This window comes from Mobula hypostoma, chromosome 22 (assembly GCF_963921235.1).
Source record: "Mobula hypostoma chromosome 22, sMobHyp1.1, whole genome shotgun sequence".
Classification (NCBI taxonomy): domain Eukaryota; kingdom Metazoa; phylum Chordata; class Chondrichthyes; order Myliobatiformes; family Myliobatidae; genus Mobula; species Mobula hypostoma.
In genome coordinates, this window is record NC_086118.1 from 6,242,002 (window position 1) to 6,258,575 (window position 16,574).

At 42.3% G+C, this 16,574-nt stretch overlaps 1 protein-coding gene across 1 annotated transcript in view; it reads right to left on the reverse strand.

The window, feature by feature from the left end:
* Nucleotides 1–16,574, reverse strand: part of LOC134336476 (serine/threonine-protein kinase SBK1-like) — an 82,175-nt gene that overhangs the window by 55,333 nt on the left and 10,268 nt on the right. The gene's annotated exons all lie outside the window — the stretch shown is intronic.

Below are 16,574 nucleotides of genomic sequence, written 5' to 3' on the forward strand. Positions count from 1 at the left end.
CCATCACGCACACTGGGAATCACCACTGACACTGGACCACCACGCACACTGGAAAACTCACCACACACACTGGAAATCACTGCACATCTAGTCACCACCATAAAACACAACTCCATTGATCACACCGCACACTCTTGACGTTATGTAAGACACTGAACTTCATGATTCACTGGACATCACTGGATATCACCGAAAGGCAAGAGACATCACCACAAACATTCAACATCACAGTTAGCAGAACCACAACACACTGTGAACCACTGTGGCACTTTGTTCATCACAGCCATATGCAGAACAATGCCACCATGTAAGGATATCACTGCCATGCACGATAACATACTCGCGGACTCCACATCATTGCACATTCTAAGCATCACTGCCAGACATTGCACAGAGCCACCATCCAATGGACATCATTGTTACCTACTGGTTTTTACACTGATACACTGGGCATCACTACACTGTACATCAAGGCCATGCACTGGAGAGCACATTACTGACCAGCAATGGTGGTAATGGCTATTCTCTGGATATGACCAATAAGGACTTAAGAGCACACTGGGAACACTGAACATTACTGCAATGTACTAGGCATCACTGGCACACACTCAGTACCCTTCCATGTTCTGGACTGCATGGCCATGTTCTGGACACCTGTGGCATGGGACATTATAGGCCGATACAGTATGTTACAGAATTGTCAGACATTGGATTTCTTTTAGGGGGTTATAGAAAAGGGCAATAGGTATTATTCAAATAAGACCAGCTAGGCTTTAAAAATAAAAGTAAAGAAAAAGCAGTAATTGATTTTGAAATTAAAAGGTGTGTACAGAGTCCAGGCTGCTTTTTCAAAGCAGGGTACTGGCAGCACAAAGATGTGGTTTATAAGATGATGTGAAAATGCCTTGTTCTTGTCTGCATCAGCTAAGCATAAGATGATGGGGCACATATAGTTAAGTTACTTTGCACCCTTCTTCCAGAGGTTGGGGAGGGGGGGCTGCTGCCAGACCAGACTAAATATTCTCACTTATCAGATCAAACTTGGTCATAGGAAAACTTGTCCTATTAATAATTCAGATATTTGTGCACTCAGAGAGTCAGCCAACACAATCTTAACCTTGGATGTCTGGGATCTCTGAACTCAAAAATGCTTAGATCATCCGTGTGAACTACTTTGTCCCAACAAAGATATTTGAACCTTCAGAGGTGTATTGTCAAATGCAGCTTCCGTTGTAAATAAGTTCTTCAATGGGACTATTTGTCAGGCACAAAATATTGAAGCATTTCAGTTTGAAATTGCATTGAATCAAAGTTCAAAGTAAATGTATTATCAAGGTACATATAAATCACCATATACAACCCTGCGATTCATTTTCTTACAGGCATTCATAGTAGAAGTAGGAAATGGCAAGCCAGTTCTGTAGAAAAATCTGCCAAAAACTATCATATCATACAACACAGTACATAATGATTCACAATAGAACAAGGAAATACAATAGGATCAATGAAAAACTACACACAAAGACTGACAAGCAACCAATGTGCAAAAGAAGACTAACTGTGCAAATAATAAAAAAACGAACAACTAAATAAGTAGTACTGAGAACATGAGTTGTAGAGCTCTTCAAATTGAGTCCATAGGTTGTGGAATCAGTTCAGAGTCAAGGTGATTCCACACGTTCAGGAGCCCGGTGGTTGAAGGTTAATAACTATTCCTAAACATCTTTTATAAGCCTACTAATTACCATGGTTAACTTCACTATACTTCTTCCCAGCCTGTCTCCTGTAAAAACGCTATTCCCTTTTCCCAGTTCCTTTGTCTCCATCGTATCTATTCCCAGGATGTGGCTTTTCTTTCCAGGACATTGGAGGTGTCCTCCTTTTTCAAAGAACGATGTTTTCCTTACTCCATCATTAAAACTGCCCTCATCTGCATCTCCTCCATTTCCTGAACATCCGCACTCACCCCATCTTCTCACACTGAACATCATCACCACACACTGGAATATCATCACCTTAAACCAAACACCATCACCACACACTGGAATATCATCACTCTACACCAAACACCATCACCACACACTGGAATATCATCACCTTACACCAAACACCATCATCATACACTGGAATATCATGACTTTACAGCAAACACCATCATCATACACTGGAATATCATCACCTTACACCGAGTACCATCACCACACGCTGGAATATCATGATCTTACACTGAACACCATCACCACACACTGGAATATCATCACCTTAAACCAAACACCATCACCACACATTGGAATATCATCACCCTACACCAAACACCATCATCATACACTGGAACATCATGACTTTACAGCAAACACCATCATCACACACTGGAATATTATCACCTTACACCGAATACCATCACCACACGCTGGAATATCATCATCTTACACTGAACACCATCACCACACACTGGAATAACATCACCTTACACCAGACACCATCACCACACACTGGAATATCATCACCTTACACCGAACACTTCCACTCCCAACACTGTCATACATTGGACATCACATTGTGCAATTTAATGTTACAAACAGTGTGACCGATGTATTAAGATAGATTCAAATTACATCCAAATGGACTCCTGCAGTGCTTAAAGCCTGTGTAGCACAGAATAAATTCCTATACTGTAGATATTCTCTATATGTACTAACAGGCTAGACATGTTGCAGTTTTGAAGCACAATGAAGCAACCAAATGCCTTCTGTGCATTTCTGACCTTTGTGTTTAATATGCAGATATACCAATTGAAATTGGCAATTAAGCTAATGCAAGTTGCAATCGCAAGATGACTATTTGCAATTGAAATCTTGACCACGTTGGCATCTGCAGCGCAGAGAGGTGATGAATATAACCCAGCATCTAGGATACACTGTTTTTGACTCTCCACATACAAAACCACAGTGATAATCTATCAAAGCATCTTGTGTCAGCACCATATCTTGTACATTTTACCAACAGAAGTTTTACATTCTTGTTAATAATGAGGGAAGTGCCAATACAAGCTTGTAAAAGTAAAATTACACTAAGTACATCTACTTGTCTGTAACAATGCTGATGCACCCTTCTGTCACATTGTTCTTGATATTTAAGAAAATTGATTAAAAGCTTCCTCCTTATTTCCATTTTTCTTTGATGTGGGAATTGGCAGATCTCTGTATCTGGGTTCCTAGTAGCCTTTAAAATGAATATGGAAGTTTGGCACTATCAGACAGTTCAACCTGTTAATCTCAGAGCTCTAGCACCTCTACATCACACCACCATGCCACTGTAAACTCCTATTCCCTTCTCAATTTTCTTCTCAGTCACTTCTATGCTAGTTGTTACAATTGCTCCACATGACCATGAATTCCAGTTCCTGACCTGAAAGTAGAAATTTCTTGTCACACAGATCTGTGGAAGGAGAAACAGTGTCATTGCTTCATGTCAGCGACCTTACATCAGAGCTAACCAGCTGAGTATTTCCAGAATTTTCTGCTGTTATATCAGATTTCCAGCCTCTGCAGTGATTTTTATTTTCATTTCCAATTTCTTACCACATTCTGAATTCCCGACTGTATTTGTTATTGCCTCTCTTACTATCATGAATTTGAGCTTTGGTTCATATATCATCTCTTCTTTTCATAGAAACATAGAAAATAGGTGCAGGAGTAGGCCATTCGGCCCTTCGAGCCTGCACCGCCATTCAGTATGATCATGGTTGATCATCCGACTTAGAACCCTGCACCAGCCTTCCCTCCATACCCCCGATCCCTTTAGCCACAAGGGCCATATCTAACTCCCTCTTAAATACAGCCAATGAACTGGCCTCAACTGTTTCCTGTGGCAGAGAATTCCACAGATAAACACTCTCAGTCTAGCCTGGAGCATCTACAATTCTTTCCCTTCACATTGCCTGCTCAGCCCACTGAGTTCTCCAGTACATTGGCTGTGGCCTCCATGCATGTTCTCTATGGTTTCTACATCTAGCTCCTTCCTAATGTTATCAACATCTATCAGATTATCGTCTGGATCTATCCTACCAAGCTCCCTGTAAAAGTACACAGCTTGGACCACATTGCAGAGCTGAGATAATCCAGGACCTTCAACTGAATAAGAAAAAACATGATGTACTTTCAATCCCTAATCACTGAGGTTATTTATTGGAAGTTGTGTAGCAATTTCTTTTCTGACATATTCCATTCATCATTTAAGTCCTTTACAGTCAGTGGAGAAGTGAGTCAGTTTACGAAAATCAAGAAAGGCGTGAGACAAGGGTGTGTTTTCTCCCCTGATTTATTTAATGTGTACAGTGAAACAATATTACAAAAAATAAGACATCTTGGGAATCAAAGTTGGCGGTGAAAACATCAATAATTTCAGATATGCAGATGACACGGTGTTAATTGCAAGTACGAAGGAAGAACTACAAAACTTAATTGATATAAATATTGAAGAAAGTGCAAAAATGGGTCTAGCTATCAATTGCAAAAAGACAGAATGTATGGTGATATCCAAAAAGAATCAGACTCCTATCTGCAGGCTGGGAATAAATGGAGAAGACATAAAACAAGTACAGAACTTCTGCTACTTAGGAAGCTGGGTGATACCAGATGGCAGGTGCGACATGAACATCAAAAGAAGAATAGGGATGGCAAAAGACACCTTTACGAGAATGAAGAGTATACTGACCAATACTAAACTAAGCATGACAACCCGCCTCAGAGTACTGAAATGTTACATTTATTGTTATATTATATGCCTCAGAATGTAGGACAATTTCTAATAACACGAGGAAACGAATTGTAGCAGCACAGATGTGGTTTCTGAGGAGGATGCAAAGAATATCATGGATGAAACAAATATCTAATGAGGATGTCATGAACAGAGCAAACACAAAAAGAGGAATAATGTATGAGATCATGAAAAGGCAACATAACTTCATTGGACATGAGATTAGGAAAGAGGACTTAGAATGCATAGTAATTATGGGAAAGATTGAAGGGAAGAAAGCAAGAGGAAGACAAAGACAAATGATGATGGAGACAGCAGGCAGAGAACTGGAAATGAATACCAATGAATTGATCCACTTGATCCAAAACAGAGTGCCATGGCAGTCAAAGCTCAAATTGGACACGGCACCTGATGATGATGATGATGACAGTCAGTGGATCTCTTCGGATAGCAACTACACCACTTCACTATTGTCTTATTACCTTTAGATAGAAGAAGCAAGGATGTGATGCTGAGGGTTTATAAGGGAGTGGTGAGGCCTCACCTTGAGTATTGTGAATAGTCTTGGGCCCCTCATCTTAGAAAAGATGTGCTGGCATTGGAGAGGATCCAGAGGAGGTTAACAAGGATGATTCCAGGAACGAAAGGGTTATCATACGAGGAACATTTGATGGCTCTGGGTCTGTACTCACTGTAATTCTGAAGGATAAGGGGGGATCTCATTGAAACCTTTCAAATGTTGAAAGGCCTAGATGAAGTAGATGTGGAAAGGATGCTTCCCATGGTGGGAGAGTCCAGGACAATAGGGCATAGCATCAGGATAGAAGGGCACCCTTTCAAAACAGAGGTGCAGAGAAACTTCTTTTGCCAAAGGGTGGTGAATTTGTGAAATTTGTTGCCAAATGCAACTGTGGAGGCCAGGTCGTTGGGTGTATTTAAGGCAGAGATTGACAGGTTGTTGATTGGACATTGCATCAAAGGTTACAGGGAGAAGGCCGGGAACTGGGGTTGAGCAGGAGATAGAAAAAATGTAAACACAAAATAATCTGCAGATGCTGTGATCAAAGCAACACACTTGGTACACTGGATGAACTCAGCAGGTCGGGCAGCATCAGTTAGAAACAATGAGTCAACATTTCGGGCCGGAACCCTTTGTCAGGACTGAAGAATGAAAGATGGGGAAGGATTTGAAGAATGCTTGTAGCTTCAGTTGAAAGACAAAGGGACTTTATTGAGACCCAGCTATGCCTGCCTCTTCGTTGGTTATGTGGAACAGCCTGTGCTCCAAACCTATTCTGGTACTGCTCCTCAACTTTTCCTTCGGTACGTTGACGACAACATTGGTGCTGCCTCCTGCACCCATGCTGAGCTCGTCAATTTCATCGACCTTACTTCAAACTTCCACCCAGCCCTCAAATTCAATTCCTCTATCTCGGACACTTCTCTCCCCTTTCTCGATGTCTCAGTCTCCATCTCTGGAGACAGACTGTCCACTGACATCTTCTACAAGCCCACTGACTCTCATAACTACCTCGACTATACCTCTTCCCACCCCGCCACATGCAAAAATGCCATTCCCTATCCCCAGTTCCTCCGTCTCCGCCACATCTGCTCAGAGGATGAAGCTTTCCGTTCCAGGACATCTCAAATGTCCTCTTTCTTTAAGGATCGTGGTTTCCCTTCTACCGTCATCAATGATGCCCTCACCCACATCTCCTCCGTTTCCCGCACTTCGGCCCTCAACCCATCCTCCCGCAACCACAACAGTGACAGAGTTCCCCTTGTCCTTACCTACCACCCCACCAGCCTCCGGATCCAGCACATTATCCTCTGCAACTTCTGCCACCTTCAACAGGACCCCACCACTAAGCACATCTTTCCCTCTCCACCCCTCTCCACTTTCCACAGGGATCGGTCCCTCCACGACTCCATTATGCGCACGTCTATCCCCACTGATCTCCCACCCGGCACTTATCCCTGTAAGCGTAAGTCCTACACCTGTCCCTACACCTCATCTCTTGCAACCATTCAGAGCCCCAAACAGTCCTTCCAGGTGCGACAACACTTCACTTGTGAGTCTGTTGGGGTCATCTATTGCATCCGGTGCTCCCGGTGCGGCCTCCTCTACATCGGTGAAACCCGACGCAGATTGGGGGACTGCCTCGTCAAGCACCTCCACTCTGTCCGCCACAATAGACAGGATCTCCCGGTAGCCACCCACTTCAACTCTGCTTTCCATTCAGATATGTCCATACATCACCTCCTCTACTGTCATGAGGAGGCTAAACTCAGGTTGGAGGAGCAACACCTCATATACCGTCTAGGTAGTCTCCAGCCCCTTGGTATGAACATAGAATTCTCCAACTTCCAGTAATTCCCTCCCCCTCCCTTCCTCTATCCCTATGTCACTCTACCCCCTCCCCCAGCTCCCTCATGGTTCCGCCTCCTCCTTCTACTACCCATTGTTTTCAGGGCTATGACCTCAATGCTTCCCCTCCCCCACCCCTTTGTCTTTCAAATTACTGGTCTTTCAACTGAAGCTACAAGCATTCTTCAAATCCTTCCCCATCTTTCATTCTTCAGTCCTGACGAAGGGTTCCGGCCCGAAACATCGACTCATCGTTTCTAACTGATGCTGCCCGACCTGCTGAGTTCATCCAGCGTACTGATAGAAAAAATGATCAGCCATGATTGAATGGCAAAGCAGACTCGACGGGCCAGATGGCCTAATTCTGCTCCTCCGTCTTATGGTCTTATTAAAGATGATGATCGAATCACAATGTTGGAGTGAAAATCAACAATCCTGGAAATTTGACAGTCACCATATTTTATATAACCCACTGGGTACAGAGTAGAAATGAACAGCAGAGATTCAATGGGACTTTGTTTCAACAATATAAAATACTTCTGTAGTTTAAATGAGCTAACAAATAGAAAAGTAAATGTAGGGATCCAAATTCAAACAATTATTTACGAAATGACATGTTATATAAATATACTTGATCACCTTTGCAATATACATCTCTTTAGAATAATGGCACTGTTTCTGATACTCTGTGCATTTGTTTCTGGTTGTGTGTTTCTTTGTGGTTTGTATATACGTATGTATTTGTGCATTTGTATCTGCATGTGTTTGTTTTATTAATGGGCATGTTTGCGTGTGTACGTGATTTTCTGCATTTGTATGTGTATTTATGTTGCCACGTATGGTTTGCATGGACATGTTTCTTTGTGTTTACTTGCATGCTTAGGAACTACCTATCTACCTATTTATTTATTTAGAGATACAGCACAGACCAAGCCCTTCCAGCCCATTGAGCCATAATGCCCAGCAACCCACCTATGTAACCCTAGATGATTTACAATGAACAACCAACCTACTAACTGGTACATCTTTGGAATATGGGAGGAAACTAGAGCACCCAGAGAAAGCCCATACGTTTACAGGGAGAACTTCCAAACTCCCTACAGGCAGCATCAGAATTGAACTCTGAACTCTGACACCCCGAGGTGTGATAGAGTTGTGCTACCATGGCACCCTATACTCCAACCGTATGGAAATTCAGTTTCCTCGGCTGTGTTGAGTCAGCTCATCATGGCCAATACTCTATCTGTGCTTCAATGCTTGATGAAAATAATGTTTAGCTTTGATGAGGTTCACTGTCAAACAATATCCTAACATTTGCCATTGAAGTGAACACATGGTTTTGAGACAATAGAGAGTGAAAAATCTCAGCAGGAGAGATGGAGAAGAAGCAAATGAGAACCTTACTTATTATTGGATTACAACCAAAGTTCAAAACATTGTGGTCATTCTCTGGTACCATATCCACTAGGTTTGATTGGACACACTCTCCATACCTTTGCCTGTTTAGTTATAAAGGTAAAGTTATAAGTGATGAATTAATGATTCACCCATTCTGGTCAGTCCTTCAGTGGCTACACACTATACAGGGGTGGGCATTTGTCATCCTATTTCTTTCATTACTGAATCAGAATCCAGAAATTTCTTACCTGGTAGGATGGAGGGAATAAGCTTGTCACACAGTTCAAGATGATAGCTCACCAGCACCTTCTAACAGGTAACTACGGATGAGCAATCAATGTTGGCGTTTTTACTAACATTTAGATCCCCAAAAGCTAGTTACTCAGAATTACATAATTTCAACTCAAACAGTTTGGATACCACGATATAGTAAATGGGTGCTGGATACTGTTGTGAAATGGGGTTTCACTGGAGCATTAATACAACCAGCATTGCGTGGAAATGCAGAAGGCACAAGGGATCCTTATGGACTTCATTGTGATTTCAGCATGGTGTCTTCAAGATTCAGGATTCATTTATTATAAAGAATGTATAAAGCATATGAATTTGAAGTTTGCTTGCTCACAGGTAGCCACAAAGCAAGAAACCCAAAAGAACCCAATTAAAGAAAAGATAAAAATGAAAGACCAACACTTGATGCACAAGAGAAAGAGAAAAAAATACAAATCAAGCAAACAATTTAAGTGAACAACAGAGAGATCTTACCTGTTTGGTGACAGGACAACTATTTGTTTTGAAAGACTGGAGAGTTTTGACTGGTAGAAGGGAGGGAGCCAAAGGTTGTGGGACATGTCAGCACCAAATGACCTCCCTGTGCTAGTCCTGACGAAGGGTCTCGGCCTGAAACGTCGACTGTACCTCTTCCTAGAGATGCTGCCTGGCCTGCTGCGTTCACCAGCAACTTTGATGTGTGTTGCCTGAATTTCCAGCATCTGCAGAATTCCTGTTGTTTTCCCTGTGTCAGGAACTATTTTGCTTACATAGAGAGGTTAGAGAGGTAGGATCTCTAAGGTAGTAATCTTTGGTTTAGTTCTACTGAGGCACTCTGATAGAAGTTGAAAGGAAGGCTTCATATGCTCTAGGCTCTGGAGCAGGAGACATCCGTTCAAGATAGACCTTAGTAGGACAGGGAATGATGTCCTTAACGGGAAGTTTGAACCCTTTCCTAGTTGGAAAGGGTTCAACCTATGTTGGTATGGAAATGGAAACCAGTATTTAGTAGTTGAAAAGAAGGTTCACAAAGGAACTGGAGTGTTAGATCAAATGAATAAAGTAGGTATGTTGCAGATGGGAAGAAAATAAGAGACGGAATGAGGAATATAAAAGCAGCTCTAGAATGCTTGCCTGTAAGTTCATTAAGTTTGGAGAATAACACTGGTGAGCTTCAGGCACAATTAACCAAATGGGTTATGATGTAGTTGCAGTAACTAAAACATGGCTCTGTATGACACCTCCCTGAATACAAAGTAATCTCAATAGACTGGGAAGGAGAAATAGGAGGGAGGGTGTCAATACAAATGAAGGAAGATGTGTCAGAGAGGTGGGGCGAATAATCTGTTTGGTTAGCATTGATGTGCAGGAAGGAAGTCATCACACTACTGGGGACATTGTATTGGTCAGCAAATAGAAATAGAGGAGAAAATCTGCAGGGAAGTTACAGAACTGGGCAGTAAATTAGCCTTATGTCAATTAATCAATTACAGAGATCCATTTGAGCACATTCCTGGAAGTGCTACTCTACTTTGCCACTAGCCCTACCACTGAATTGGCAATAAGATCAATATTGTTAAAGCTGCACTCATTTGGACAAGTGGAGAATATTCTATTCTCTCCTGACCTCAGCCTTTTAGATGGTGGAGAGACTTTGTGGAGTATGGAAATGAGTTAGAGAAAATCCCAAGGCATTCTACAAGTATGCACAGAGCTAGAGGATAAGTCGTGAAAGAATAGGACCTATTAAGTGTGACAATGGGAAAGTGTGTATGGAACCCAAGGAAATAGCAGAGGTACTTAATGAATACTTTACTTCAGTATTCACTATGGAAAAGGATCTTGGTGATTGTAGTGATGACTTGCAGTGGACTGAAAAGCTTGAGTATGTAGATATTAAGAAAGAGGATGTGCTGGAGCTTTTGGAAAGCATCAAGTTGGATAAGTCGCTGGGATGTCGACGAGATGTACCCCAGGCTACTGTGGGAGGTGAGGGAGGAGATTGCCGAGTCTCTGGCGATGATCTTTGCATCATCCATGGGGACGGGAAAGGTTCCGGAGGATTGGAGGGTTGCGGATGTTGTTCCTTTATTCAAGAAAGGATTCATGAACATTTGGAGAGGTATAACATGATTAGGAAAAGACAGCATGGCTTTGCCAAGGGCAGATCCTGCCTTACGAGCCTGATTGAATTTTTTGAGGATGTGACTAAACACATTGATGAAGGAAAAGCAGTAGATGTAGTGTTTATTGATTTCAGCGAGGCGTTTGATTAGGTACCCCATGCAAGGCTGATTGAGAAAGTAAGGAGGCATGGGATCCAAGGGGACATTGCTTTGTGGATCCAGAACTGGCTTGCCCACAGAAGGCAAAGAGTGGTTGTAAACGGGTCATATTCTGCACGGAAGTTGGTGACCAGTGGTGTGCCTCAGGGATCTGCTCTGGGACCCTTACTCTTCATGATTTTTATAAATGACCTGGGTGAGGAAGTGGAGGGATAGGTTAGTAAGTTTGCTGATGACACAAAGGTTGGAGGTGTTGCGGATAGTGTGCAGGGCTGTTAGAGGTTACAGCGGGACATTGATCGGATGCAAAACTGGGCTGAGAAGTGGCAGATGGAGTTCAACCCACATAAGTGTGAAGTGGTTCATTTTGGTAGGTCAAATACGATGGCAGAATATAGAATTAATGGTAAGACTCTTGGCAGTGTGGAGGATCAGAGGAATCTTGGGGTCCGAGTCCATAGGATGCTCAAAGCAGCTGCACAGGTTGACTGTGGTTAAGAAGGCATACGGTGTATTGGCCTTCATTAATCGAGGATTGAATTTAGGAGCCGAGAGGTAACGTTGCAGCTTTATAGGACCCATTTGGAGTACTGTGCTCAGTTCTGGTCACCTCACTACAGTAAAGATGTGGAAACCATAGAAAGGGTGCAGAGGAGATTTACAAGGATGTTGCCTGGACTGGGGAGCATGCCTTATGAAAACAGGTTAAGTGAACTCGGCCTTTTCTCCTTGGAGCGGCGGAGGATGAGAGGTGACCTGATAGCGGTGTAGAAGATGATGAGAGGCATTGATCGTGTGGGTAGTCAGAGTTTTTTTCCCAGGGCTGAAATGGTTGCCACAACAGGACACAGGTTTAAGGTGCTGGGGAGTAGGTACAGAGGAGATATCAAGGGTAAGATTTTTACGCAGGGAGTGGTGAGTGCGTGCCAGCAATGGTGGTGGAGGCAGATATGATAGGATCTTTTAAGGGACTTTTGGATAGGTACATGGAGCTTAGAAAAATAGAGGGCTACGTGTAAGCCTAGTGATTACTGAGGTAGGGACATGTTTGGCACAACTTTGTGGGTTGAAGGGCCTATATTGTGCTTTAGGTTTACTATGTTTCTATGAAATACCAAGGGAAGGTGTCTCCAGTGTGAATCAGGCTGAAGAAAAGAAGGTGAGAGGGAAGATGAAAAAGAAAACAAGATGAACAAAGAGAAAGGATGAAAAGAAAATGGTGGTTTACATAAAAGGGAATCTCAAAGTCTTCTATCCTCTGCTCAGTAGGTGATTCTACCAGAAGGGATGGAGCCACTAAGGTTGAGGAAGGTGGCTGATACATACGATGGAAGATTTGGACACACTATCTAATGAGTATTTTACCAAGGAAGAGAGTGAAATTAAAATCTCAGTTACAGGGTTAGTGGAAGGAGAGATGTCATGGAGATAATGGATAAAGTGAGAGTTGACAAAGAGAAGGCTGACACCAAGAAAGTCTGACTTAGCTTAATTTAAGCAACCCACCTGGTCCACTGGGCATGTAGCCCAAGTTGAGGAGAGGGGTGGGGTGCAGACTGCACTTCCCTAATCCTTTAAGCCCTCTTGGTTCAATAATCCTTGAAACAGCTTTGTTCAAAACAGGAATGTGTAAGGACAAGCTAGGCAGTGAAAGGCAATCCATTGAACCTCACCTGTGGGGATTCTTTTAGGAACAATAACTAGGAATGGATCAGTAATGGCATGGAGAGGACTGAGTTAGTGTTGGAAAGCCAGCACAGTTGTTAAGGGAAAAATGTGCTTGCTTATCCTAAACCAATGTTTGGATAAGCTAACAGAGAAAGCTGATGAAGGAAACATTGCATTATAGATGAACATAGAAAGAAAAAAAACATTTACATTCATGTAGCAATATAACCTGAAAGCACTTTACCATCATACTGGAAGTGACAAGATCATGGTGTAGGAAATGTGGCATTTGGAAAATTCCCACCAGGAGGACTAGATGGCAAAAATGACGTCCAGGGCATTGAAGTCAGCTGCAGTTGGGAGGGGAATTGGCTGAAAGTCAAAAAGCACAGAGTGGTGGTAAACTGTTGTTTCTCAGGTGGGAGGACAGTGGACAGTGGTGCTTTCCAAAGGTCATTTCATGGCACTACCAACGTGATACATGTTATGACATAGGCAAGGTAATGTTTCCAAACTGGGGATGGAACAAAACTTGAAAGAATGGAGAGCTGTAAGGAGGATCGTAGGAGAATGCTAAAAGACATTGACACACTAGATGAATGACAAAGCCAAGTGGCACATGGAATTTACTAGAGATAAGTGTGAAATAATACACTTTGGCAGAATGAATGAAAGGACAATGTGGAGTGAATGAACTATTTAAAAGGGTGTGAAGGAGTAGGGGCACTGGGATGTGCAAAGTCTTTGAACGTGGTAGCATATGTTGAAGTATATTGAATCTTGTGGTTCATAACTACAGGAACAAGGTATAAAAGTAGGGAAATTACATTCAACCTTCAGAACCCTAGTATCATTGTGGTATTGCAAAGCTTAAAAATGACATGAACTTTCTCAATAGAGTGCAGGAGAATATACTGATGTGATTTCCTGGATGCAGAATTTCAACTCCAGAGTTAGGCTGAAGAAGGCAGGGAGGAGGTTAGTTTCCAGTAAACAAGATCATGACAGGATTAGTCAGGACAGTTAAATGGAAGCTGTGCCATTACTGAATGGTTCAAGGAACAGGGGACACAGATGTAAAGTTTTGAGAGGAAGTTGTGAGCAAATGTGAGGAAATATTTCTTACTCAGAGAAGTTAGGATCTGAAACTCACAGCCTGTCAAGCAACCTGGAAAGAGATAATCGAGTCATTCATTTCACACATTATGTTCATAAGCCACTCAGTCATGCTGTTTGTGAACAGTGCTTTCAAAGGGACCAACTTGATTTCAGGTGTTTCAATGAAGTAAATCCCAGATCTGTGATACATTGTACATCGAGGGTCTACTGAGTGATGGATGGTATACTATCTATCTCTAGATTCTATCATCAGATTCCACATGGTGTTCAACATCTTCTTTTCATGAAATTATTATTGTTATGGCACCATTGGTGCCTTCAAAAGGCATTTGAATCACGGCAATGGACATTAACTTGCAGGGCAGTGGGGAAAGAGCAGGGGAATGCAGCATTCAAGCAGAAGAGATAATAGACAGACGTGAAAGTACGGAGGAACATCTGGAGAAACTTCTGAAATGCCTGGTTCGCTGTCGCTGTTACTGTGTGGTCCGGAATCTCCGGAGAAGGCCCCGAATCCTCGGGTTTGCTTGTTTTGGCGGCTGGGTGAGGTCGAAGCGTTCGGCAGAGGATGGCACTTGGGAGGCTGTATCGGAGGGGCTGGTCGGAGGCTCGAAGTTTTTGGACAGACGTGTCGGCTGTGGTCAGGTGCTTCCAATGCATCGGCAGTTGTCGGTGCCTGGAGGTTTATGGCAGGGAGTTTCTCCCTTTGCCGCCTGCTATCGGGGACTCCGGAGTCGATTGACTTGGGACTTTGAGACTTTTCTTACCATGCCCATAGTCTGTTCTTTATCAAATTATGGTATTGTTTTGCACTGCTGTAACTCTACGTTATAGTTATGTGGTTCTGTCAGTGTTAGTCTTTGATTTGTCCTGTTTTTTTGTGATATCACTCTGGAGGAACATTTCTTGATGCATGCATGCATTTCTAAATGACAATAAACAAGGACTGAGTGTTCTCATAATCTAAATCTAATAACAAGAGGAGACCGTTCTGCCTGATAGTCTGCCTCACCACTCAACAAGTTCATGGCTAATCCTCTATCACTTCCTTGCCCTCTCCACATATTCTTTGGTTCCTCCAATCCCCAAGAATCTATGCGTCTTGATTTGGAGTCTTTACAACCTCACAGTAGAGACATCCAAAGTTTCTCCTCATGTGACCTATCCCTTATTCTGAGAACATGGCTCCAAGTTCTGGACTCTTTAGCCAGAAGTCATCCTCCCTATATGTACTTTGTTGAACCCTCTAAGATATAGGTTTCAATTACCTCACTCATAAGTGGAAAGGGATTGACCTACAAGGAGCTGGCACAAACTGGATGGGCTGCGCAGTGTTCTCCTTCTTCCATAACAATTCTAGGATTCCATGTGGAAAATGGTGGACCACATGGAATCCAATGATGAGAGAAGCAACAAATGTGACACCATTTGTCACTCTAGTAAATGCTAGACTCATGATCAATTGCAGATCTAGGACTCGCGTTCATGTAAGCCTCTGAGATCCGATGAGTCCCTTTGCAAGAAGTAGCCAGCTGCAGTTTGACTCAGTGGTTTATAAACAGAAGGTATGCCAAGCTTTATTTGTTTTTCTGCCTTCCATCATCTGTTTTGACAGGAACTATTTTATCCACACTAGAACAGAAATAAAGATTGGTTTATTTATTTATCGCTGAACGGCCTATATTCTGATAAGTAATTCTTGCACAGGCAATCAAATGAAGATGTTTATCTGAGGATTTGCCGTTATCTTATCACAGGCTGAGTTTTTTTTTGAATTAACAAAATTCACATTGACAAGGTGGGACTGAGCTCTGTGTTTCCTCTCCCTTTAACTACTGTCATCAAGAGACTCTTCTGAGTAAATAGTTCTGGGGTTGCCTGAGCTTGTATTGTTCAGAGAGAAGTTACAGAATATCTTAACGAGTTTCTAAATTAATCAAAAATCCTATTACTCGAGGCATTCCCTGCAGTTCAATTAGCATAGTCTCCAGCAGTTCAAGAAGGTGGCACACCAATACATTCTCCAGTGACAGCTAATAAAAGGCAGACTAACTTCAAAGACAATATTCAAAGTATGAATGTAAGCTGTGACCTTCTTGCAGGTAATACTGTCTAATATCAAACTTAACTCTGCAGCAGCAAACAATGGACATTGATAAATTGGTTTATTATTGTCACATGCACTGAGATAGAGTAAGAAACTGTTTTGCATGCCATCCATACAGGTCATTTCTTTCCAACAGTACTTCAAGATTGTACCAGGGAAAAGCAATAGTTCAATGCAGACATAGTGTTAACTTATGAGAAAGCCGTGGATGCTGGAAATCTGAAATAAAAGCTGAAAGTATTTTAAACACTCAGCAGGTCAGGCAGCATCCATGGAAATAGAAACAGGATTAATTTAGTCAGAAATGGGGGAAAAAAGGAAGTAAGCTTTAAGCTAAGAAAAGGGTGAGAGAGAGGAACAGGACAAAGGAAATAGTTGTGAGTGGGTAAGGGCAGGGTTGCTATGGGGGAAAAGTAGTTGATAGATTAAAGCATGTTGCAACATTTTACATGTTTTATCTCTATTATCAGTCTCTTATTGTCACCATCAAACCCTCAAGCATGACTTGTTCCCATGGAAACCTTGGTGAACCTTCACCTCACCCTATAGACGTTCCCCTTGTCCTACCCATTCCTCCCCACTATCTCTCTGCAACCTAAAA